Here is a 25,715-nt window from a genome sequence, read left to right as displayed (position 1 = left end):
TGCTGTAATCACAGGTTAGTATTCTTCCTCCTGTTCTGTCCCTTGCTTTTAAATCTTTTGAAGCTATTTTAAGTCTGTTCAGATTTAGAATTTTACACTTTCTTGTTGGAATAACCAAATACAGTTTTTATGAAATGTCTGATTTCGGTGCCGGTGAGGGCCAGCCTGGTGCTCCTTCCTTTGATGTGCAAGCGCCCTAGCTGTGACCTCAGGTGTCCACAGGAACCCCTCCACCTGGCAGGCTCTGACCCCATCTCCTTCCCCGTGGTCTGTTCGTATGTCCGCACACGCCTCTGGGGGGATGTGGGCTCACATTGGCCCTCCCATCACTCTCTCCCTCTCACATCTTGGCCCCTCTGGTCCTCGCTGCCTCGGCATCTCTCTGACTGAAGCCGCCGTGGTGCTTGCCTGCATCCTGTATGTCAGCCAGGCCTCTTAGGCCTCGGCCGAGGGTTAGTGTGATAGCAGCTGGTCTGCTGTGCCAGGGCAGAGGTGAGGTTTACCTGTCCATGTCGGTAGCACGCTCCCAGTGTTGTGATCAGTGGTTTGTCTGCCCTAATCCATGTTCATTCTTACTTAAGTTTCCAGGTGAATGCGGGCTTGTATTGATCTTTATGTTGCAGTGAGATAACTACTGGGCATATTTTAAAGTGACTGAAATTTATCTGCAGCCTTGAGCTGCTCTTATAGCATTTTTATTTAGGTATTTTATGAGGTGATTTATGTCACACCTTATAAATGGTAAAATCTCCCAGATCTGAGTGCAGGGTGCACTTGTGGAGTACTTCCTGCCAGCCTGCCCTGCCTGGCTCCTCCCTACCTCGGTTTTACCAAGTTGTTTTTTTCCCCCAATATAAATGAAGAATTCATTCTGGATTTGGGTTGAGAAATAATCTGTAGGACTTTACTCTTCGTGCCTTTAATGTCACGACTATGCCAGCATCGGGTTTCCCTCTGGGCAGGGCAGAGCTCGAAGGTGCCACTTGGTCTCTCTTGGCCTTGTTTTCACCATGGGTTGAGCCAGCAGGCTGTATTAAATGATATCTTCGTTCCTTCCCCCTCTGAGATTCTGTGATCCTCACGTTCAAGTGGAAGCCAAGGCCAGAACGTTTGGAAGTAAGCCACAGGCCGGCACATTTTTATCCTTGGGGGTAGGAGTGTAAGACAGCGCCTCTTTTTTAAAGATTTTATTTTTGATGGGGTGGGGGGTGTACGCTTTGGAGGGGGATTTTTTCCACATTAAAATTTACCTTTTCTGTTTTGTAACTCATGCATTTCATATAATGTGATTAGGTTATAAATACCTTGTTTGGTCTGTTGCATTTAGAAGTACATTTTATTCATGAGTGCTAATTTAAATGATTTACAAATAAATAAAATTTTATTTACAAATTGAATTACAGATTGATTACTTTTAAGGAGGCCAGTTCCCCACCCCCACCCCCACGCCCCTGCAGGAGGTGAGGCCTTATGACCAGAAGACCATCTGAGCATTGCAGTAAGATAGTTTTCTGGAATCCGCGTCCTCCTTAGAGATAACAAAACAAACACAGTGTGAAGGCTGGCTGACTTGTAAACACGCGCCACTCCCCAGGGTTAATGGCGGTCTGTTTCCCCTTGGTGATGGAGAGTAGATGTTGGAGCCGGGGGAGGGGATGGTGGTCACGGAGGGTGGCACTCAGGCGCTCCTGCTTGGCTGCACCACTCCCTGTGGCCTTCTGCAGCTCCGGATGCTCGAGCTGGGCCCCGAGGCCTGTTTCCAGGCAGCCGGCAGCGCTCACCCATAGTCCTCGTTCAGGCCTTTGAAACGAGGCAGGCCACACAGCTGTCACTTGCTGCAGGTGATCAGCCACAGTGTCTCCTCTCCGGACTCAGGGTGCCCTTTGGAGCATGGGCTGTGGACCCCCTTGTCGTGCTTGGGGTGTCTCCGTCCAGGCAACAGGAACCCCTAGAGCTGAGCTCCCACCTGTGGTCTGGGAGGTGCCACAGCCAGAGCCGGTCCCACCTCCCTCACTCCATTGTCAGTGTTCAGGTGGCGGGGGCAGCCCTCATGACATCATGACATGGGAGCTTCTCTGGAGTAGCTAGGAGTCAGTGGGTCGTTAGCCACAGTGGGGACAGTGCCCCCTGACCGCAGTACTGCGGACGTGGAGACCCACAGCTGTGCGCATTCTCTCTGAGTGCGAGGGTGACACTCCAGCGAACCTTGGCATGGCAGGAGCTCCTGTTCCGTAGCTGCCACTGCCCCCCTCCGCCACCCCCCCCCCCCCCCCGCATCCTCCTAGATGGAAGGCATGCTGGGTGACAGGTGGGGATGCGAGATCAGGAAAACCTGCAGTCGGGCCACCCAGGGCCATTCACAGTGCCCTGTCTCTGTTTCTCCCCTGTGCTCTCCACATATCACCTCTGCAAGAGCACTGCCTGGCCCCAGCCCCTGCCCTGCAGGTGAGCAGAGACCCTCCCTCTGCGCTTGGTTTCCTTCTCTGGAAGACGAGGGCACGGGAGGCTTCATCTACGAAGGTTGTTGTGGGGATTGCACGAGGCAGGCGTGTCGCCCAGGGCCCGGTTGTGCCCAGGATGTCAGCCGCTGGCATCATCACAGGAGTCCAGACCCATCCAAAGCCTAGAACCGGTCCCAGAGTGTCTGGCAAGTTTCAGCATCATCAGCATCGTCAGACTCATGCCCTTTTTGACAGATACAAACACCTGTGTCCTTCCACTTTGAAATTTCAGAATGACTGTGACATCGTTTCTGACAGCAGAGTTGAGTGGGGCTGTTCATGCACATCAGCCACCCCTTCCCCGCTGATAACCACCTGGGGATGGTCTCTACCTGCAGCAGCTGCCCCGGGGCCACAGGCGGCACAGACAGCCAGCGTGGGCAGGGGAGCCCTGGGCGTGGAAAGGTGTGCAGGACCAGGCGGGAGCTCCTCTGCCCTTTGGGTACGTAGCTGGCCCCGGGGCAGCCCTGCCGCACCGACCCGAGGGACTGGGCTCAGACCTGTATGTTTTAACTTTTTGCTCTTTGGTGATTAGTGATTGTAAACTCTTAAGAGAGGGGTTTTAGCAACAGATGAGAGAGACTGGAGGAGCCCAGTCCTCCAGTAGGAAAACCTCCTCAGGGTCCACACAGCTGGCAGTGGTCCACTTTGACCGTGAGAATGAGGCCTTCCAGTGTGGCCTGGGCCCGGAGAGGGCAGGTGCACGCTCCTTCTGTTCAGCGAGGTTCAGGGTGTGGGGGGCAGGCCCTGCCGCAAGACTTCCTCTCCCCAGTCCTGGGGTCCCGGGGTCCTGGGGTTCCGGGGCCCCGGATTTCCCTGCCGGCCTGCTCTGCCTGCCCGACCCTGTGGCCCGGGTCCCGGGTGGGTGTGCTGCTGCTCCCTGGCGGCCCGGGCCTGGAGGAAGAGCTCAGCTTACACTCAGCCTTTCAGGCAGGGCAGTGGCCGCCAAGTGGTTTCTTAAAAAGAATTCCTCTTCCCCTGATTAATTCCTGGCATGCGGGTCGGGAGCTCTTGCGTCAGTGAGTCGTCACCAGCGCTCCGCCGGCTGCAGCAGACATAAACAGCGAGCCGGCCCGCGGCTCCTGACGCTGGCCCGGCGAGCTGCAGGCCCGGCGGCCCGAGATCAAGGCGCCCAGCGCCGGTGCAGGGGCCCCCGCGTCCGAGGCAGGGGGCGGCCCGGTGCACGGCCTGTCGGCGGCCCGGGGGACGGCGCCCGCAGGTGGCATTCATTTACCCACACGGCTGTGTCGCTTCCTCCCGTTACCTGCGTCGCTGAGCCGTGTGTTCTTGGTGGGGAATATTTGCCTTCTTGCAGTGGGTCTCTGTCACCTTTGGAAAGGTTATTTCCGAAGGTTATTTCAGCCTCTGGGAGCCCGGGGGGGTGTGCGGCCTGGCCCCGCTGTCTGGGCGCTCGGGCGGCACGGGACAGCGTCGGGGGGCTGCTGGGCAGCGTGCGGCCCCGGCCGTTTCTGTGGGAGCCTGTTCAGCTGAGGCAGCCTCCCCGGCTCTGCCAGGCTCATAGAAGAGGCCAGAAACGAGCGACTGCAGCCCCCACTGGCCTCAGTTTACTAGTTATGTGCTCTGGCCGAAACAGACATCCCTGCAGAAGGGTTTTCCCACGGGCGGTTTAGGCACTTGGCCGTGGTGCCGGGGCCCTGCTGCAGGTGACGAGGCCAACGTCGTGGCTTCCAGGGTGTCTTCAAGGGGCTCGCATTCCCAGTGGGCATGCAAGAGGACGGCCCCGGGAGGCCGCAGCGGGCTGCTGCTGAGGGGCGCGTGGTGGACGGGGCCTGGGATGGACCTGCACTGACCTCCAGGAGGGGAGATGACGGCCATCGGGCCCTGGGGCGGTCGCTGCCAGGCCAGGCCCTAACTGGGCGGTGCACAGCTGTCTGGGGCTGCTCGCTAGCAGAAGCAGGACGGGTCAGGACCTGGGTGGGACTTGGCCGGTGGGTCTCCTGCAGGGCAGGGGGCACACTTCGGGGAGTTGTGTCTAGGGCCCGTAGAACGGCGGCCGTCGACCAAGTCCGTGTCCGGCCAGGGAGCTGAGCCGACTGTCTGATGTCAGGATCTTTGGTTTCTTCTTGTGTTTAGCCTGTGCACAGAAGCTGTGGTAAGGACCCTAATTTTAAGGAAGAATCATAAATGATAAGCAGATCCGGGGTGTTGATAATATTGACTTTTGTGTAAAATCGAGAAGAGCCTGCCCTATTCTGGTTGAGCAGCCAAGGGCCGAGCCTTGCTCCCTGAGCACCTGGGCCCGGGAGAGCAGACCAGAGAGCAGGTGTCCTGAACCCACTGCATATTCTACTGTGTGCAGGATGGCAGGGCCACACCTCTTCTCCGCTGTATCCCCTGGGCCCCTGGAAGGAGAGGATGCTCATGAGGCCCAAGCGTGCCTCACTTATGCCATTAGCTCATGTAAGTGGGACACGTGCTACTGCTGTTCCGGACGGGGACAGTGAGGCTGAGCCATGTGCTTGAAGAAACGGGCGCCTGGGGAGGGCAGAGCTAGCGCTGGCCCTGCACGTCTGAGCGCAGGCTCCTGTGGCTTCCTTGGGGTTCTGCACATCACAGGTTCTGAAACATTTGTTCGGGAAGGCCGTTAGGTTAGTTAATCGTTACAGAGTGTGGTGTTTTCCAGAAACAGGTGCAGATCGCTAGGGACCCTTGGTGAGTGATGTGGTCGCCCCTGTCCTTTGTATCTGCGCTCGAACCCACAGGGCCTGTGAGGTGGAGTCTAGGGGTTGGCCTTGCGCTTCTCTTCAGGAACATGACCGGGGTGTGTCTTCTCTGTGATCGGCGCCGGCGTGTGGAGCGCTCACCTGCCCCACGTCGCCGTTGGGAGGGCGGGCCCCCAGGGGTTGTGTGGTGGCCCTGCAGGAGGGAGAGCCAGCAAGCTGCTGCTTCGCAGGGTTGCTCCACGGAAAGGCCCAGGAGCTCCTGGGTAAGTCATCCAGGTCTCAAAAAACACTGTCATCTGTTGCTTTTTCTCAACCCTTTGTGCTTTTCATTTGTTACTTCTTGAAGATTATTCTGTATCCCTTAATAAAGGGTCCCTTATTCTCTTTTGATGCTTGGGTATCACTGTAGTCTGTTTACCAACAGATAGCCCAACTTCTTTGCTCACAATGCTTCTTTGTTGTTGTCGTGAGATATAAATAACATAAAACCGACCATTTTAGCTATTCTTCAAGTGGACGGTTCCGTGGCATTTAAGTACATTCACACTGTTGTGCAGCCACCAGCACCGTCCATCTCCCGAGCTTCCTTGTCTTCCCAGATGGAAACTCTGCGCCCGCTGAACACGGAGTCCCTACCCGCCCCCAGCCCCAGCCCCGAGAAACCTCAGCTTCCATCCCGTGTCTGTGAATTTGTCTTTTCCAGGGGCTCTCGCAGGTGGAGTCAGAGGATGTGTGCTTCGTCTCTGGCTTCGCTCATCTGGCACAGTGTTGTCAGGGTTTGTCCCCGATGTGGCACGCGTCGGAATGCCTCTCCTTCTTAAGGCTGGATGATATTCCGCCGCGTGGATGGACCGCGTTTTGCTTATCCATTCCCCCGGGGATGGACCTGTGGGTGGTTTGCACTTTTTGGCTCTTTTGACTCATGCCGCCGAGAACATGGACGTGCCGGCGTGGGTGTGGGGCCTCTGCTCTCAGATCTCGGGGTGTATATCTGGGATAGAATTGCAGGATGGTCATTCTAGGTTTAACTTTGGGAAAACCACTCCGTTGTTTTCCACGGCGACTGCACCATTCTACATTCTCCCCCAGCGGCACGGGAGGGCTTCGTTTTCTCGCTACCTGCTTTAGCTTTTTCTCTTTAACGCTCGCCCGCCCTTCCGATGACGCGGAGTGTATCTGATTGTGGTTTTGACCTTCGTTTTCCCTGATGTCCGATGAATCGAGTGTCTTTTCATGTGCCTGTTGGGCGTGTGCACAGCTTCTTTGAAGGAATGTCTGTTCAAGTCTTTTGTGCATTTTGCAATTGTTATTTTGTTGCTGAGTTGTGGGATATATTTGTACTCTGGAGATTTGCTTTGCAAATATTTCTCCCATTCTGGGGGCTCTTTTCACTCTGCAATGCCTCTTCCTGAACACAACATTTTCCGTCTTGATGAGGTCCCCTTTGTCCGTTTCTCTCCTGTTGCTCGTGTGTTTTGGTATCACATCTGCGCATGTTTTGCCAAATCCAAGGTCACGAATTTCTCCCGTTTTATGATTTTAGTTCTTATATTTAGCTCATCAGTGTACCCTGAGTTAATATTTGCTTGCGGCGTGAGGGAGTGGAGGTCCGACTTCACACTTTGCCTGTGGATCCGGTGGTCCCAGCTCCACTGTTGAGGAGGACCTGGCTGGCTTTTAAAGTTCTGGAGGCTTTTTTGTTTTCCGTGGAAGCATGCTGAGCTGCACCCAGGCCCGTGTCCGCTCAGATCTTTCACCCACGTTTACAGCCCCTCCCCGTCCAGCTCTGGTCCCTGCCGCCGTATCCACCCCCTCCCGGTGTTGCCCACCTCTGCAGGGCTGGAGATTTGAGGGGGGCCTCCATGGCTTGCTACGGAAGGCAGGGGAGTTCAGCGCAGGCTCCCTGGTGATGCCGGCCGTTGGCCATTGCCCCGCGTGCGGTGGCCTCTGCAGACCACTCTCTCCGCTTGCCTGCACGGGCCCTGATGGGTAGGGGTCTTCCCGGGGACCCAGGGCACGGTGGCCACTGTACAGTCACAGGTGAGCTACTGCCTGGGGGAGCGCTGCTGGCACGTCACAGACACCTGGGTTGGGCCCAGCACCTGCCAGGGCAAATCCCGAGGGCCGTGGGCTGCACAGGGAACTTCACTATTACGGGATTTATTCATTTTATTTAAATATCGCTGTTCTCGTACTTAAATAAGACCCAGGCTGCTATTGTGCTAGCAGCTTCTCTGTCTCTGGAGCACAGGGTGTGGGCCCGCAGCGCTGAGTGGTGGGGAGGTGCTTTTCTGGCGGGACGCCTCCGGCCGGGTCTCTCGGCCTCGCGTGGCCCGGGGCGGGAGGGTGTCCACGCCAGGATCGGCCCAGGGCTTTGTGTTTGCTCAGATACCCTGTTGCCTGTGGTTGTGTTACGGCTCTTCTGTGCTTCCCCGTAGCTGCCAGTGTCGCACCTTCATCCACGCTGATGCTTAGCACTTCAGAAGTCACAGTGGCCTTTGTCACGGCTTCGAAGCTGCCCGCGCGGTGTGTGTGTCCTCCTCCAGACGCGCTTCTTGTAGCTTACGTGACAGGGAAGCTACGGAGCCTGTATTTCATGTTGAAAACTGCACTATTTCTCGGAAGTTGAACGTTTCAGTAGCTTTGTAGAAACCGAGAGCTTGGTGATCCTTGTGCCCGCGCGGGAGGCGGGCACCTCTCGGCCGCAGAGGCCCGTGGGTGTGGGGCCCGCCGTCCCCACGCGGCGTGCCTGTGGCTGCGGTCCGGGCTCGGGGCGGGCGGGGGGACCCGACACAGAGGTGACACAGCCCCCGGACGCGGCTCTTCACGGAGCGGGCTCGCGTAGGGTGGCCAGCTTCACTGACTGTGTTCCTGAGAGCAGTTTATTTAATCAACAGGAAGATACTTTCCTCTCCCTGGTTTTAAAAGCTCAGGTCGTCGTCTCAAATTCGCACAGTCGTGAAAGACTTGGGAAAGGAAAGAAAACACCCTCGTGTCCGCAGCGGCTCACAGGCGGCTGAGGGACGTGTTGTGGGGAGACTCACACGTTCCGCCTCGCACGGATTCTGGGCATCGGCGCGCACACGTGTGTCTGCACCTGTCGTGCGCCCCGTAGAACCAGGGGTGCTCGTGGTCGCCGCGTACTCCTTCTGCCCCTAAAGGTCCTCTTCTGGTGGGACTTCAGGGTTTTATTCTCTAGTAAATGACACTTCCGCGGGACATTCTTAGATCTATGTCTTTGAATTTGGGGCTGCTTGCTTTTATTCTCGTTTTCTCAGGCAAACGGCCTAGAAATAGCATTGCTGGGATGGGGTGGCGCACGCAGGGGGGCACGTGGCACCAGGCTGGCCCTCAGCTGGTGGAGCCGTGCAGCCATGGCCGGTTGTGAGGACGCCGCTCCGAAGCCCAGCGGCAGCCGGTCTGCAGGGCGCCTTCACCGGCGGACGGGAGGCGAGGCCCGCGGCGACAGCTCCCGGCCCCCGCCGTCCTGCGTGCTCGGAGACTGGCCCGGTGCCTAGTGGCCGTGCAGCAGGGCAGACGGAAATTCCACAAACGTCCCAGAGCTTCCCTGTGCCGCTGTCCCACCTCACTCACGGTGTCGAGGGGCGCTGATTGAGCCTGTCCCCTGTGCCAGGCTGCTCTAAGCGCCGGGATCTCCAGTGTCCCTCGGTGCTCCTGGGACATCACGCAGTAGACAAGTAAATTACTATATAATAGTAAAAATGGCTAACATTGGGTGAGCCTATGATGTAACTGGCACTTTTTCTAAGTGCTTTCTACGTATTTGCAGATTTAATTCTTGCAAGAGCCTAGAAGTAGGTTTATGATCCCGCGGGCATCCCCATGTAGAGATGAGAAAGCAGAGGCCTAGAGGAAGGAGGTCACTTGCTCAGGGGGTCCTGGTAGGCACTTCGTGCTCCCCTGCCTCAGAACTTAGCACATCCAGGGTGGTTTCAGGTGACGCTGGTCCCAGTGAGCAGGGTGGGGCCCAGAGGGTGTACTGGGGAAGTGCATGACCCGTCCAGCAGTGTGGTTGATTCTGGGTTTGAGGATGGCTTTGAGGGATTTTGCCCAGGGTAGTGACACCTAAGTGTTCATGATCAGGCTCTTGGGTGCCCGCCTCCAGGATTCCAGGTGAGAGGCAGATGGGTTGGGCTGGGGGTGGGGCTGGCGGGCTGCAGGTGGACAGGAGAGGGGCATGTGTCCTGAGCGGCTGCGAGCTGGGCCCGTGGGGCCTGGAGGCGGTGGGGGCTTCTTCCCACAGATGGCAGAGAGGCTGGGGGGCGCGTCCTGCAGCAGGACCCAGAGCTGGGCTCTGCCACAGACCGTGTGCAGTGACTTGAGTGAAGAACTGTGAAAAAGGAGATCTGCTGGCTCTTGACCCAGTACCCGCGTGGGTGGTAGTGGGTGCAAAACCCCATTTCCTCGTAAGCAGATTCTTCTACTTTAGCAAGTGTGAGCTGCTTTTAGCCTCATCCCGAGACTCCTAGTGTTTCCTTTCAGAGTGTGTGTTCTGCTTCACTGGGCTTTTCCCCTGATGCCTGGTGCTGGGGTGTGGCTGCGAGGCCCCGGCGCCCCCACGGCCCCCATGGTCTGCGAGGTCAAGGCTGTACTGATGAAAGTATGAGACGTGGCTGACATTTCTCCCGGTGGGTGGGCGTGCCATGGGCAAAGCTGCTGGTGCCCCGGCAGGCGTGGGGCCCCTGCTCGTGAGGTTCGTCACTGCCCGGCGTGGGCACAGAGGGAGCGGTTTCACTTAGGATGTTCTTGGTGAGGCAGGACAGTCGTCACTTTTAGGGAGCACGTAGGCCTCTGCCCGGGAGGTGCTGGTCTGTTTGGTGCCCTGCGTGACGAGGCAGGCCCTTGTGCCACCGGCTGGTGTGGCGGCGCCCCCGGGAGAGCTGTGTGGTGGCCGGGTGGCCCGCCGAACGGGCCCTTCTTCCGTGGGACACCATCTGTACTTGGGAGGATAACTGATGGGTAAACTGTGGGTGTTCAGGCTTGGCCACCTGCCAGATAATTTCTTAAAAATGAAGCTCGGCTGTCACTTTAAGGAAAACAGCTGACAGTGTGTGTTGCCAGCGATGACATTTCAGCTCGCAAGTGGGAACAGGGATTTGGGAGCCATGCACCCCCCTTCCACCCATAGCGTCTAATGGCACGCGTCAGCCTCCAGGAGAGCTCGCTGCTTTCCACGCCACCAGGTCCCGATGTCGTGGGCCCGGGCGGGGTCAGGAACCCTCGCAGGGTGGCCCCTGATGCAGCCAGGTGCACGGAGCTCGCTGGGGTGGGGGTCACGGCCACGCTCCCACGTGCCGCCAAACCAGGAAGCCTGCAGGCCCCGCCGGCTGGGACTGCGCCCGCCCTCCAGCCCCGACTCTGTGAAGTGGGCTGCCTTTGTCCCTTCCACCTGAACCCCGCCCCCCCATCCCAACAGACGATGCTCCAAGCCCATGTGACAGTCCCGCTGACTTCCCCCAAGCCAGATCCCACAGAGACTTGCAAACCATGCCACTCTGCTCACTACTTGTTTTGTGTTTTGGAAAAGACACCTATTTTTTTCATAAAAATATATAATTTCCATTAACATTCAGTGACATGGTCATTTTCAAATGAATTAAATGAACGTTGAAAAAAAATCTCGGTTTTAACTTGTAATGTGGCAAATATCGATATGTATAGCCACATAAACAAGCCCTTTGGGTGCTCATAGTTTTAAAGAGGATGGAGGGGCTCTGAGCCTAAAAACTATGAGAACTGCTGTTCTAAGCCAGCTGGTGTTGATCGGCTTATATTTTTTAAAAGCACTTAAAATTACTTTGTCCTTGGTGTTCTGACCCTGAGGCCTGAGGAGGCGAGGAGGAGCAGTGTGCTGGCAAGGGCAAGTGTTGCTCCTGTGTGGGTGTGTATGGGGGGGTGTGCACCTGTGTGGGGCGGTGCTCCGGACCTAGAGGTCTGGGCCTCTCTGTGGTCCCACCTGGTGCTCAGGTGGGCCTCAGGGACGACAGATGCAATCACCCCGCCTCGGGCCCATGAGCACCGCTGGGCAGGAGTTACAGCTATTCAAAGTGATTGTTCTATATCCCTGTATTATTGATCTTCTTTTTTTTTTTAAAGATTTATTTATTTATTTTATGATAGACATAGTGAGAGAGAGAGAGAGAGACAGAGACACAGGAGGAGGGAGAAGCAGGCTCCATGCCGGGAGCCTGACGGGGGACTCGATTCCGGGACTCCAGGATCGCGCCCTGGGCCAAAGGCAGGCGCCAAACCGCTGCACCACCCAGGGATCCCCCCCCCCCCCCGTATTATTTATCTTACATTTAGTTATATATTGTTAAGGTTTATTACACAAATACATATGTAGCTGATGATGAAGGAATTTACTAGGATTTTTGTTCTCCTTTAATGTTTGTCAATTTGCACAAAGGCAGACTTCAGGAAAGACCGTAGTAAATGTGGCTCTTTCAAATGCTTCTTCTGAACCCAAACTGCCCAATAAACACGGTCACTCGGAGAATAAATGATGACAGCGTTAGAAGTGCCGAGTAGTAAAGCAAACAAATAGAAGAGCCAAGAGAGGTCTAAGAGCAAAGAAGAAAACACATCCAATAGGAAGTTGAGGTAGAAACTTTCTCGATAAATGAACACTTTTATTTTTGCCACAAAGGCGCCCACACTGTTGCCGCCCTGCACCGCGCACGCCCAGATGAAGGGGTCCTGGGGCCCGCAGCGCCATCAGCCGGGAGGGACCTGTGCACAGTGCACACAGGTGGGCCTCCGCACCACTAGGATGGGGAGTGACCTAGAAGGAGGTCACCCAGAAGGAAGGGTCTCAGCGCTTAGCCGCGGTCAGCTGGCCGCTGTCAGCCGTGCGCCAGAGCACGCGGCGTATCCGACGTCTACACCCGACGCAGAGGAGCAGCATCCTTTCCCTGCTAAGAAGCAACATGAGCCGGTTGTCAGTAAGAGAAACTAGTATGAACCTGGGACTTGTTGGTCCCAGCTGAATGTTTCCTAGAATTACCTGCTCCCTAAGGGACCCCTCTGTATCTTCTCAAAGTTCACCCCGTGTCGGCTCTCTTGGAGATGGCTTCTGAGCTTCTGCAAGCGTCACCCTTTTTTATGTGATGGAAGTGCCCTAATTCTAGAACCTGTTGGAAACAACAAGAAAACCAAGGTTATAAGTAATTTTTACTTCTGAACGGGTCTGTAGGCCCTGTGCAGAACGGCGGGGGAGGAAGGCGAGACCGCAGTATATGGCTGACACCGAGGGTTATGGCGCAGATGTCACTGCAGGGAAACTACAGAGTTCACGTGGGTACAGGAGAATGCTTGGGAAGAATACCAGAGTAATAAGTCCTCCAATGTTCATAATTTTAAAAAATCCCCCAAATGGGAGGAAGTATATAGTTTTTTCTGAATAGGTTAGAGATTAGAGAAAGTGGAAGTCAGCTTTCCACGGCTGGGAAGCCCTGGAGGCCTCGTGCTCACGTGGACAGGGGACCTGGCACCTCCCCGGGTGTCGCTTGCCATGCGGGCCGTGTCCGTAGGGTGTGCAAAGCCAAAATAGGTTCACTCAGGCCGAAAGGACTCCCTGACGACAATCCACCTGTTTCATATTTGCCACTAATTATCAGAAAAGCCCAAAACTGGTAGATGGTTTTGGTGATAGGAACCTCCAGACGTGCAATGACAGAAGCGTCGCCGACGACTCCACTTCCTTCTGCGCACGTGGGGACCCGGCCGTGTCGCCGGCAGAGGCTGCTCTGCCCACGATCAGTATTTGTGGTGAGCGGCCATTGTCGTAGCCACTTTGTCATTCTCTTTGGATGTTTCCCCGCACAGTTAATTTTCACTGTGATCCTGAAGAGTTTTACCCCGTCACCATTAGGCCCTGTGGGCCCCCTTTCAGGAAGGAGAGTAGAGGGGGCACAGGGTCCCCGCGGCCCCCAGAGGCAGGTGTGCTCAGAGCCGTGACGTGCTCACTCATCCTTCCCCAGCCTTTAAAACCTACACGCGAACGCGTTCCTCGCACTACGATTCTAGTTTTGCGAGGTCGTGGACCACACATGGAGGAGGGCATCCCGTGTGTTGGGCTCCTCCGTGTGCGTGTAGCTGTTGATGACTGTTCTCAATAATCCGCGTTCTGAACGTTCACAGTGAGTTCATTTTCCCGTGGAAGCTTGTTTGCAGCCGCCGTCACACGTGCCGGGTGAGCATCCCGCGTGCGTCCTCGGGCCGCCTCGCCCTGCCCCAGCGGGGAGGGGGCTCAGGGTCGGGGCGAGCGGCGTGGGCTCTGCGTGGCCGTGCCGGTGTGTCCCACGCAGCTGCTCCGGCGTGTACTCCGCTCAGCGTGTGCACGGCCGATCCTTTCCCTTCCTGGTTTTCCTCTTCACTTCCACTTGTGCTGTGATCTCGGACTTACGGGAAAGTTACAGGAATAGTGCAAAGATTTGCTATAGATGTTTATTTATACAGATAACTTTTTTGGGAACCGTTTGGAAGTTGGTCTGGGTGCTCTCTGCCCCATGTCGTCCAGTACGTATGACCCCGAAACAAGGACGGCCTCTCAGCAGCTCTGCGGTGCGGTGATCAGACTCAGAAAACCACCAACGATGCAGCAGCGTCATAAAATCCTAGGCTTTCATCCGATTTTGCCAGCTGTCCTCATAAAGCCTTACATCTGGAGAAAACCTTGGCCCCTCGGCTCCTCCGGACCAGCCTCTTGGTCTTCTGTATGTTTCGTGACATGAACCTTCTGGAAGATGCAGACAGCCGTGCTGTAGCGAGCATGGGATGTTGCAGTGTCCATGATCGGAGTGCGGTGACGCCCCCAGGGCTGGAGCCACCACAGCGATGCTCTGTTCTCTGCGCGTCCTGTGCCGGGTTCCAGGTGGCCGGCGTCCCGTTCCTGGGGGTGCTGACCCGACCACTGGGGTAAGGTGCTGCTGCCGGGCTTCCCTGGAGAGTCAGCCTTTCCTTTTTCGTCGATAAGAATCTTGTGGCAGATGCTGTGGGAGGTGCAGATGCCGTGTTGCTCCCCAAGCCCTGACCTCTGGCTTCAGCACCCTGGGTGACGGCGGTGGCCCCGGGTTCAGCAGCCACGGGTGTGGTGGCGACGGTGGCCGAGTTGTCACCATGTGCAGCGGTTGGCTTTCTCCTACTGAGAACTTCCCTCTCTTCTTCATTTATTTCTTATCTGTTTATTTATCTAAAGTAGTTTGGAGCCATGGATTCTTATTTTATTAGCCAGGTTGATTCTTCCTTAACATGATTTGTTCTGGTGCCCACAGGGTCCAAGCTTGCCCGATGGCGGCCCCTTCATGCCGGCCCCTCCCGCGGGTCCCCGCGCACTGGCGCCCCGCACTGCTCTCCGCGATGCAGGACGGTAGTTGGGCCTCCCGTGGGCCTTCCCTGCCCTCCCCTGGGTCTTTGTCAAGTTCTGTTCTCAGGACCAGCATTTGGAAAGCCAGCTCTGCCCGCAGGCTGTGCCGACCTTGTCCCTGGCTGTGAGCAGGCCACGCTGGCAGGTGGACACGCGTGCAGGGACACCCATGCACGGCCTCCCACCCAGGTGGGTCCCCGTGACCCGCAGAGCCCACGCACATGCACACCCTCTCCCCAGGTGGGTCCCCGTGACCCGCAGAGCCCACGCACACCCTCTCCCCAGGTAGGTCCCTGTGACCCGCAGAGCCCACGCACACACACATACCCTCCCACCCATGTGGGTCCCCATGACCCATGGAGCCCACGCACACTCTCCCCCCAGGTGGGTCCCGTGACCTGCAGAGCCAAGGCCACCACTTCTACCTCTACCTTGTGTGGCTCCACAAGGCCCGGTGACCCCCTCTTTCCCGTAGTGTCACCCCTCCTCCCACAGTGAGAACCCTCCCTCCCTGTTTCCCTAATCTCGGTACTTGCTGATTTAATCCCAGAATAGGCTCCGAAAGAATTCCTCAATCTGTGCCTCCAGGGGAGAGCAAGGCGCTCACCGAGTTGGGTGTTTGTTCAGCGGGTGCCGTGAAATACGGCCCGAGCCCTGCGTCTCCGAGCTGCGTGGGTCGCTCGTCGCGCCCCGTCCTGGCCTCCGCGGTTGTGTTACTCACTTCAGATGTGGTTTGGTTCATTTGTTTGTTTGCATTTCAGTTTTTCCCTCTCTTCATACCTTTTTATTTTATTTATTTTCACTTTCTGAGTGTGTGAGACGGGAGTGCCGTGCCGTCCCTGCAGCCAGTGGTGGGTGAGAAATGGGACCGAGAGGCGTGGGGCCCCCGCGTGGCCCGGCTTCCCCCGGGGCCGCCTGCCCCCAGCTCCGCCCTGAAGGAGAGAAGAGCAAACACACGTATGTTACTTTGGATTCCGTGTTGCACCCGAGGAGCATCACAGGTAGCGCTCTTGCACGCGCTGTCGCACACCGGAGCGGCCCCGGAGCCCTGCCGCCCCCCCCACGGAGCCCCCGCCTGCACTGCCCGGGAACGAGCGTGTGCGCACGTGCTGCCTCCGCTGGACCTGCACCCCCAGGCTGCCCCTGCGGGCGGATGTCTACGGAAGATGAGCAGACGCATCCTTGGGTTCGATTTTGCACAACGTGCCCGTAGGAAGCCTGCGCCGGTTTGCGGTCCCGTGCCCCCGCCCGCTGCGCCTCTTCCCACGCGGTTTGCAGAGCAAAGGGTGTTACTTCTTGCCAATCTGACAGATAAGGAACGGAATGTCCGTGTGAAGGCCTCTTTCTCTCCCGACGCCTTTGGCCTGTTTTTCTATCTGGATTCTGGTCATCGTTCCCACAATTTTTAAGCACTTTTAATACATGAGGAATTTTAGACTTTATCTGGGAGGTAGATTGCAAATACTTTCCCCTAATCTGTCCACTGGATTTTGAAATCTTTGTAGTGCTCCTTTGCCATGTAAAAGCACGCCCCCGACCCCACCCCGGCACGGTTCACGTTTACCAATTTCTCCCTCTCCCTCTCCCTCCCCCTCCCTTCCTCCTCCCCTTCCCCTTCCCCTTCTTCTCTGCTTCTGGCTCTTGAGTTGCAATGGGAAAGCTTTCCTCTGTTCCCTGCATAGGAGGAACCCCCACGTCTTGTTCTGGGGCTTGTGTTAGTTCACTTTTTACGGCAGGTCCCTGGTCCGAGAGGCATTTATACGCGCGTGCGTGTGAGGTGTGGACCTAGTTGTATCTCTTTCCAGTGGCTCCCCAGGGGGCCCAGCACCATCGGTTAAACAGCGAGCGGTCCAGACGCCACCTGTGCCGCGCTGGCCGGTCTGCCTGTCTGTGTGTCCGTCCTCCGCTGCCTCAAGCACGGTGGCTCCCGGGCTGTTTTACGGTCCGGCTGGAAGCGTCAGTGGCCCTCCCACACCTGGTGCACGTCTGTCCCGTCGCGGCCCTCGGGCTGGCGCGGGTCAGTGTGCCTCCCCCTGCCCTGCGGCCCCCAGCCGCGTGTACCTCTCCCTCGTGTCTTTGTGTCCCCCTCCTGGTTATCTCCTCCGCACTATTTTACGGTTCTCCAGTTTTCTCTCCAGCCGTAGCCGATGGATTACTCAACTTACTCATTTAGTTTTTAATTTTAATCATTAACCGTTTTTTCCTTACAAGCTGTATTTGGGTCATTTTCCGACGTGCCTGACCGTTTTTGATGTTAGTGAGGACAGGTGGCACGCAGTCTCAGTCTCCCCCTGCGCGCCCCTCCGGCGGAGCTTCGGGCTCTTACGGCCCCTCTGGCAGGTGGAGACCGCGGCAGAGAGAGGTTACGGGATCCGGGGCTGCGCAGCTGCTGAGTGACAGTCCCCGACAGCCACTCGCTCCCTGGATGACCCTGTTTGTTTCTTCACGCCTGGTGTTGAGATGCAGTTTGTGGTCAGATCAGATTTTCCTGTAATTGGAGTCTGCCCTGGCCTGACCTCCACTCCCTGGGCCATTCCCCTGCGTTTGATTTTAGATTGTGACTTTATGCCTCATACTGTTGTACCGACGTTCTTGGGGGTTGGGAACACACCCATCCAGGGGCGATGTGTGTCTGTGTCTGCCTGGTGCGGAGCGGCGCAGGCCTGGGCAGCGTCACCTGGGATGCACTTCCAGATGCATCTGCCCCAGTGTCTGTGTCAGGTGTCGGAGGTTGTCGGATTCTCCCCCAAAGCCCTGCCAGGGGTCTGTGTCGTGGACCCTGGGGTAGTCATGTCTCTTGATTTGCCCTCCCCACGGTGTCAGGGCTCCTGGGTGTGTCCCTTCGCAGGGAGGTTTCCCAGCCTCCCTGGGGGTCCATGGCCCCGTCCCCTCCTGCTCAGCCCCCGGCTTGGTCTCCTGGTCTTTAGCGGGGGCCCGAGTCAGGTGGCAGCCTCAGGATGGGGTGAGGTCCTGCCCGCCGAGGGTTCCTCACTCCCGTGCCAGCTCGGCTGTGCTTGGAGAAGGATCTAAACACTTGACGCCACGTTGCCAGACTCACAGGCTTCTCTGGGCCGCTCGGCTTTCTTCTGAGGACGCTTATTTTCACGAGGAGCGAACCTTGTCTCCCATGACGTCAGGCGGCTGGCCTGGGGATGCGGAGGCCTGCCCAGTCACATCTGCTAAGTGACGAGGAAGACCTCGATGGTTCCTGACCGCGCTGCCCGATGTGAAGAGCGGGCCGGGGTCTATGCCCGTCCTTCGGCCTCCAGAGGACGCTCCCGGAGCATGGCCGGCTCTCGGGCTCTGCTCTGAGCCCTCGCTTCCACACTGCTGAGGTGACTCCCTGCCGGTCCTGTGTCGCTGGTCCCGTCGAGGACTGCTGGTACTGCCTATTAAGAGTATATTTAAAACTATGACATGAGTGCGAGCAGAAGCCAGACCGTGCTGCCGAGCACCCCTGGGTGCCGGTCGGAGGAGGAGCCGGGGAGCGGGCGAGGAGCCTGCGGTGTGTCCGGCCTCCCTCCCCTCGCCTTCCCGGGCCCACGCACAGCGGTTGGGCCTGGCGAGGGAGCTTCGTACACCGGCTTCTGCCTCAGCCCGTGGGCACCCGGCATGTGCTGGGCGAGGCCACCCGAGTTGTCTTCCCGGGATGTGCCCTCCTCGGCTCCTTGCCCCGCAGCCCCACTGACCAGGAACGCGTGCCCTGGCCAGTGCGAGGACAGAGGTGCAGAGACACTTGCCAGCCGTGATTGCACCTGTCCTGGCAGGACCAGGAGACTTCATCGTGTAGACGAGGCCCGAAAGGAGGGCGCTTTGCCTCAGGCCACCTGCCCGTGCCGGCCCTGGGCCTCGGACCGGGGGCCCTGCTTTCTGCCGAAGCTCTCTGTCCATTTTGCCAGGCCGCGTCCGTGGGGCCAGCGTGGACAGGCAGGCCACAGATTCCCGTCGTCTGTGCTGGGCTGCCGGGTGCCGGGTGAGCTCCCCGAAGGACGGTTGCAGAGATGAGTGGCACTTCCCTGGGCCGTGCTGGCAACAGCGCCGAGGTTCTTGTTCCAGCGACTGTGCTCATTTTTATGGAAGGCAGATATGAGAGTTTTAATTTAGTTGGACACGCAAGGAAAAGCCTGAATTTGGCTTCCTCTGTAGCAGTGCAGTGGTTCATTTTTCTGAACAAAACTGTAAATAACAGTCGAGTGTTTGCTTTAGAATGGAGGACGATAGGGAAGACTTTTTATTATCTGGCCTTGGCCTTCTTTCAAATAACGGAGGAAGGAAGGGGAGGATGTAAAATTGTGTGTGCCCGTGTGTGTGCGCACGTGTGTGCCCGTGTGTGTGCACCTGCACACTGACCCCTCGGCGGCCGCAGGTGGAGGTGCTCGCGCGGGGCCGTGTTCCTCGCAGGTTATGCGCCGTCGGGAGTGGGGCTCGCGTGGCTCCTCACTGGCTGTGGGGCAGGGATGGTGGCGTCTCTCGTTGGCCCTCGTGGACCTGGAGCACAGGGCAGAGGGCATGGTGAGGGCACTGCGGTGGCTTAGGTGGGCAGCGTCCCTGCCGCCCCCCAGGCCACTGCCCAGCCCAGGGTGGTGACCCGTCCCCGCCCTTGGAGGTCCAGGAGTGAGCACGCATTGCGTCCGGTGCCTTTCCATTGACTGATGATGATGACTTTACCCTCCTATTGGGATCCCTCAGGTCTAAACTGAGACTGTCTGGTTGTGATTTTTGTGACTTTGGGTTTTTCGTGGAGACTTCTGTTGAGCAGTATTCTCTCTCCCAGCACATGATGTTACTGCCAGAGGGGACCGCGGGATCTCTGCTCTTGGGGAGCATGTCAAGTAATCCTTCCTGAGCTCCTTAGCCCCGGGAGGGGTCTTGGGATCGGGTGGGCCTTGCCCGCAGGTCCCCCTGCTGCGTCACCCTGGGGACAAGCTGCTGTGGAGTTGTTAGAGCCGAGCATGGGAACTGCGTGTGAAATGCAGCTTAAAATACACATTTAATGTTTAAAACAGAAACATGAACTAGTAGTGCTTCTGTGGCCGTGTGTGACTGGGGAGGGGCCGCGCTGCCCCCACGCTGCCCCCTGCCCCTCACCTGGCAGAGGGTCCCGGAGCCCATCCCTGGCCGCACGGCGCGGGGCTTCCTTCCAACAGAGTCCTCGGTATTCGGCGTCCTCTCATTTCTCGAATCTGTCATTTCCAACCTGCTGGCAGCACTCGGGCTCCTCCACTTCCCGGACGCGCAGAACGAGATGCTCGGTGTTGTGTGTCGGTGGATGGAGACAGCTGACGCTGGCTTAAGGGTGCTTCATCCTGCTATTTGTGTGGCATGTGGCACAACAGTCCGCACCGGCCCGGCTGGCTGCTTTGCCAGGGCCGAACGTTGCGACATGGAGCAGAACAAGTGTGCCGATGACTCCGGTCGTCTGCTCACGTGCCGTGAAGGCTGCTGAGCGCGAGGATGGGCATCCGCCGCTAAGGAGCGCAGGGAGCCCCGGTGGGGCCAGGCGCTGGGACACTCTGGGAGCTTCGTTTTCTTCTTTGTGAGATAGAACGAAGGCTGCTCGTCCTGGCAGAAAGCACGATGGGCCAGGCAGCCATCCCATGCCTGTGAGCTCCTCCGTACATGTAGGCAAACACCATTGGCATCGGATGCAGAGAGGATTATGGGATTGGTTTGTAACGGGACCTGACGGACTCATTCCCTTAGTGGCTGTTTAAGGAAAAACGGAGGGGAATACCAGTGATTGTCGCCTTTGTCCTGAGTTCCCGGGCCCTGCCAGGCGGCCCTGCTCAGGCTCAGCCCCCGGAGTGGCCATGGCAGCTTTTCCTGGGGACCTGGCCCGCGGGCTCAGGCCAGCACCCTGTCTCGTGTTCTCAAGGCAGGCTTGGCGGCTGCACAGCCTCTAGTGGGTACTGGTTGCTTCTCTAAGTTACTAAAAAAAAAAATTTTTTTCCCTCTATTTTTATAGGCAGTGTAGCCCCCAACCCCAAGGAAAGTGTGGTCTTAGGTGGGAATACCAGCGGCAGCGCCCTTCTCTGGGAGTCTTTCAGATTGGAGCTGGGGCAGGAGGCCCCTTGGTGTCTGGTGGCTGAACGGGGGACATGGGCCTGGGAGCTGCTGTGTTCAGTTTGCAGCACCAAACGGGAAGAGAGAGGTGGGCAGGCCGGCGGGGTGCAGTCCACGACCTTGGACCGTCGGTGGCACTGGTCCCCGAGGCTCCGGGGCTGCCTGGCACCCTACTTTCTTGAGAGGGCCAGGGTTTCTCTGGTTTCTGGGAGCTGCCCCAGGGGCTTTCCGCCCAATCTTCATTACTGCTCACGCAGGTACAGGTATGGCCTTCATCCTTGGCGACCAGAGGAGCCCAGACTTTACTGAATCAGATGACGGATCTGAACCTGAAGTAGGCGACAGTGGAGGGGAGGAGCATGTCTCTGGCCATGGCACCTGCTAACATGCAGACCCTGCCTTGTCTGCTCAGCAGGAAGGGGCCCCCGCAGGACAGAAGGGGAAGCAGAGGCAGGTGGGGAGCCTGGGAGGGGGGGCCGGATGGGAAGCAGGCTGTGCTGCTCTGGCCCATCATTGCTCCCACACTGTGGCTTTAGTTTTGAGTGAAGTGGGAGGTGGTTGAAAAGACCTCCCTGTGTCCGACAGCTCTGGTACCCACTGAGTGCTCGCTCGTAGGCCTTTCTTAGCGTATGGCAGCACGTTGGCCCAGGAACGCGGCGCAGGCAGGTTAAAGGCAGGGTGTTCTTGACTGTCCAGCGGCCATGGCCCGGCAGTGGCTTTGGACATGGCTCCCCTGCAGCAGGGCAGCAGTGATTCAGGGGTCCCATCAAAGCAGTTTGCCCATGTGTCTGTTTTGGGGAAAGGCGTGTTTCAGGGGCTTCCGCTTTGCGCACAGTGACCCAGGCCTGGCCTCCCTTGCTGGCGTGAATGGGCTCTTCTCTGTTCCCTTTGACCCTGTGTAACCAGATCCATGTCACAAGAGAGACAGCCCCGCTGTGCGCTAGGTGGGACCCCCACCCCCCTCGCCCCCAGGTTAGGAAAACAACAACGTATTCCCAGGGCTTCCTCCAGGAGACCCTCCCAGGTAGCCGGGGGTGTGGCCGTCACCACGTAGGCCTCCAGGATGTCCTCTGCAGCCTCTGCTCTGCTCTGCACTCCTTTTTTTTTTTTTTTTTAAATTTTTATTTATTTATGATAGTCACAGAGAGAGAGAGAGAGGCAGAGACACAGGCAGAGGGAGGAGCAGGCTCCATGCACCGGGAGCCTGACGTGGGATTCGATCCCGGGTCTCCAGGATCACGCCCTGGGCCAAAGGCAGGCGCTAAACCTCTGCGCCACCCAGGGATCCCTGCTCTGCACTCCTGACGCTCGTGTGCAAGGTCTGGTCTGCTCCGTGACATCAGGGGCTAAGGCCCTGCTTTTTGCCTGGGGCCCCTGTTTGCTTCTCCCCTTTGGAGGCAGTGCCTTTCCAAACTGGGGGTGCGGTGGGAGGCAGAGTCGGCCCTGCCTGGCAGGGGGTGGGTGCTGTCCGCTGTCCTGTGCTGTTTTTTTCTTCCTGAAGTTCTGAGCCTGTTTTCCTCCGGGGCTCAAGGAACATGCCTTAGCGTTGCCAGGCCTTCCCGCGGCAGCAGCCTCGGGTCCTCCGTGACATTGCACGCCCTTGGGGCTGGACTGTGCCGCTTGCCAGTTAAGTGTCGCGCTTGAAATAGCTCTCCCCCAGCAGGTGTCTGCTGCCCCTGGTGCAGCGAGGAGGGCAGGATCTGAAGTCCGTTGGACGCCACTGCCGTCCTTCCAAGTTTGCGCGCTGCTCCCTGCGGGGCGCTGGACCAGGCCCGGGCCAGATGGCAGACACGGGGTAGTGCTGGGGGCTTCTGCCCACGGCTGGGCGGTCCAGACCGCCGGGGCAGGGGCCCACTGCAGTTCTCGCCAGTCAGATCAGCCTCAGCCGCGTCTGTGTATTCATAAGAGAAAATTTTAAATTCTCACTTCCCCGTGTGCAGAATGGTTTACCAGGAGGCCAGTGATCGCCCTGGGCCGCTCAGCCGAGGACGGTTCTGCGGCTTGGTGGTTAGAGCTTGTGCAGGGTGGTTCACCTGGAGGCGGGTGGTTGCCCAGACCACTCAGCCGAGGAGACTCCCTGCGGCTTGGTGGTTAGATGTCTGCCCCGCGCGAAGCCCCCTAGATGCCCGACCGCCAGGTGGGGGCCTCTGCCGTGGGGACTCCTCCTTCTTGCCCAAAGCTGACTGGGCTACTCCAGGCGACTGTGGGAAACCCTGTGCCCCTCGCACCCTTGTACTTGACGCTGGCCCGCCTGTCGGCTCGGGTGGGTTCAGATGGCAGATGGCAGCCCTGGGGGGCCGCTGTGGAGCAGGCTCCTGAGAGGGGCGCCTCCCTCGCCTGCCAGCGTCACAGCCTCGGCCGTCGGGGTGCGCGTGGTGCACGTGGTGCGCGTGGTGCACGTGGTGCGTTTCCTTAATAAGAACCGCTGCTGCTTTCCAAGCTCGCGGAGGGGGTGCGGGAGCATAGCATCCCCGGGGGGCTCCGGAGCCCTGGCACCCTTGCTCTGAGGCCGTCCCTCCGCGTGCCTGACGTGCGTCTCCGCCCGGGGGCCCCGCTCCACCCTCGCTGCTGGGGCTCCGGGCGCTCTCTCGCGGGGACCCTCCGGAGCCTCCGTCCTCTACCTCCCCGGGGCTGAGGTCTGGGAGGCCGACCCCGGGCCGCAGAGAGCGCCCGCCTTCCTCGCAGCTGCACGTGGAGCGGGAAGACGGAGTTGGGAGCGGAGCTGAGCGGGGGTCCGAGGCGGAGCAGTCGGCGTCCGGGTCTCGCCGCGGGGGCGTTCGCTGTGAGCGCCCCGGTCAAGCGCCGCTGCCCCCGGGCCTGTCGCCGCCCCCGAGCCCGCGGCCCGGCCATTCCCTGGGAGTCGGGAGCCTTGAGGCTGCGGTGACCCCGCGCAGCATCTGCTTGTTATGTAATGTGACAACACGGGGATGAAATAGAAACCAGATGTCGGGGCGGGGCCACGCAGTCCTCATCAGTGGGCGCCGGCAGGGCCCGGCTCCACTCTCCTCCGTTCCAGGCCCACGGCCCCGGGACGACGGGCTCCGGGGGGGGCGCCTGGACCCAACCGAAGCCTTGGCTGACTGAGGCCCCGATCCAGTGCCATCCGCTCTCCTGAGAAACTGCACGGGATTTTCCGCGCCCTGTTACGTAAGTGCGGAGGTGGCTGTGCGTGGCCTAGTGACCTGCTAGCCGGGGTCCGTCTGCCGCCTCCTCCCCGGCCTCCGTGCTCTGTGTGTGGGGTGTAAGGGGGTCCGCGGTGCACCAGGCAAGTGGCCGGGGCGCGTGTGCCGCCCGCAGATAGCGCCGTGGGCACCGGGACCCCCCGCCAGCCCCTGTGCCCAGCGCGGGGCGCCGCCGACCTCTCTTGGGATGCGGGAGGCCCCGTCACCTGCGCTCTCTGCCCGGGTGCCACGAGCCCCGGTCTTTGCCCTGACACAGAGTGCCTCCCTCTCGGGCAGCGACAGCCGTCAGGATGGTGGGTGCATGTTTCACTTTTGTCTAAAAACCGAAAATACCTCCTTTACCATTATTTTCCATTCGTAGGCTGATCTTCCAGAGAGATCTGTAGGTTCGGCACTTTGCTAAGAAGATCCTCTGGAAACAAAACCTAGGAATCTTGGCTAGCGTCTGTCACCGCTGGGTTGCTTTAAAGCCTCGCGGAATTAAGTTCTTGTTAGGAACGGCTGTGCTGAGGGTCATCCCGACATCCTGGGTTCCAGGGACCCAGCTCAGGGAGGCAGAGCCAGGTCTGTGTTTCCTTCTAGTCCCCAGCGTGAACCTTCCCGCTGGGTTCTCACTTTCTCATCTCTGAAACGATGGCCGGTATTCGTGGAGTGCTCCCTGGATGCTAGGCCAGTGCTAAGCGTGTGAGTGAAATCTCCTACGTAATCCTTAAAGCACACCTATGAAAGTAGGTGCTCTTATGACCCCATTTCACTGTGAGGAAATAGCCCAGGGAGGGTGGATGCTGTGCCCGGGGTCAGTGGGGCAGGGCCTTAGGAGACAGGACGTCTCTGGCTCTTTCCAGCTCTTGGCTGTGGCCTTCTCTTCCGGGGGGGACGCGGGGCCTTCGCCGCCTGATGCTCCTGGGCCTCGGTCTTCAGTTTGTGCGGGAACGTCAGAGGCCGGGGCAGACCCTCACCCTGACAGTGAGATTGTGTGCCGTTCCTAAACCCCTGGTCCTAGGAGAAAATGTAAAACACTCCAGTAGCTTTATTCTGTTATGATTGTCCAAAATGAGAACTTGAAAAAAAAAAAACCCACCCAGTGGCATTTGGAAGACTAAGCATGGTTGTCAGAAAATTATCCAAGTAAGTAGAACTTTTCCTAAAATCATTTTCTCAAACAGGAGTTGTCCTTTGACCATTTAGAAAGCCGTGTTTAGGATCCACGGTGGGCCGTGAGAGCTGGTGACGCAGGGGGCCCCCGTTTTCCAGGCAAGTGCGGGGCTGATGGCACCATGCAGAGCCCCAGGGCCTCTGGCTGGTCCGGCTGCCAGCCTTTACGTCCCACCAGGTCCCAGCAGGGGCCGTGGGGCATCACAGGGAGGCTGCAGTCACGTCTCGTCTCACGCTCTGAGGTGCTTTGTTTCTAGATATAACCCCTTCTTCGTGGTTCTACAAACAGCCCATGTTTGTCTAAGGGTCTCGGGCTCGGACCCCACCCGCACAGACGGCTGCTGGGGCACGGAGCCCACTCCGGGTACCAGGCTGTGTGCCCAGGGCTCTTGTCCTCCCTCGTGTCAGGTTTCCAGACCCTTCCGGGCACCTGATGCCATAAGAAGGCAAAGCATGCATGGACACGGCCTGAGAAGGATCTTGCTGGCAGCGCGGCCCCTGGAGGGTGTGAGGCCAGAAGATGAGCTTGAGGAGCACAGCCGGTACTGCTCCCGTGGGCCCTGCGGCTCCCTGTCCTGCCGGGCGGGGGTGCATAGCTCCCTAGGGCGGCGGAGCAGGAGGCGGCACGGGGTTCAGGCCCTCCTCGTGCACCCCCAAACGCCCCATGCATCTCAGAAGCACTTTCCAGAAGGTTCTCTTTGAATAGTCCCTGCATGGTGTGGGGCTGGGTGGGAAACAAGAT

At 58.4% G+C, this 25,715-nt stretch overlaps 1 protein-coding gene and 1 long non-coding RNA gene across 8 annotated transcripts in view; one reads left to right on the top strand and one right to left on the bottom strand.

Moving 5' to 3' along the window:
* HDAC4 (histone deacetylase 4) overlaps positions 1-25,715 on the top strand; it is a 273,029-nt gene that overhangs the window by 47,278 nt on the left and 200,036 nt on the right. Inside the window, exon 1 of one of the 5 annotated variants that reach the window (XM_025463637.3) lies at positions 23,625-23,783. The exons of the other annotated variants lie outside the window; for them this stretch is intronic. The gene's annotated coding sequence lies outside the window, so the exon portion shown is untranslated. Of the gene's footprint in view, positions 1-23,624; positions 23,784-25,715 lie in introns of those variants that run through there. 5 annotated transcript variants of the gene reach the window in all.
* On the bottom strand, positions 11,814-24,501 carry LOC112669999 (uncharacterized). Of its 3 annotated transcripts, XR_003142718.3 has the most exons (3): positions 15,540-16,114; positions 12,213-12,339; positions 11,814-12,123 (listed from the first exon to the last, which is right to left on the bottom strand). It is a non-coding gene; the product is annotated as an uncharacterized LOC112669999 (long non-coding RNA). The 3 variants fall into 3 exon arrangements; XR_007405887.1 differs by lacking the exon at positions 15,540-16,114 and adding an exon at positions 24,161-24,501 and having other exon boundaries at positions 11,814-12,339; XR_007405886.1 differs by lacking the exon at positions 15,540-16,114 and having other exon boundaries at positions 12,213-12,944.

The sequence above is a fragment of the Canis lupus genome, chromosome 25, assembly GCF_003254725.2.
Source record: "Canis lupus dingo isolate Sandy chromosome 25, ASM325472v2, whole genome shotgun sequence".
Taxonomy (NCBI): Eukaryota; Metazoa; Chordata; class Mammalia; order Carnivora; family Canidae; genus Canis; species Canis lupus.
Note: the sequence above shows the minus strand (reverse complement) of the source record. Positions and strands in the feature narration are given on the sequence as shown.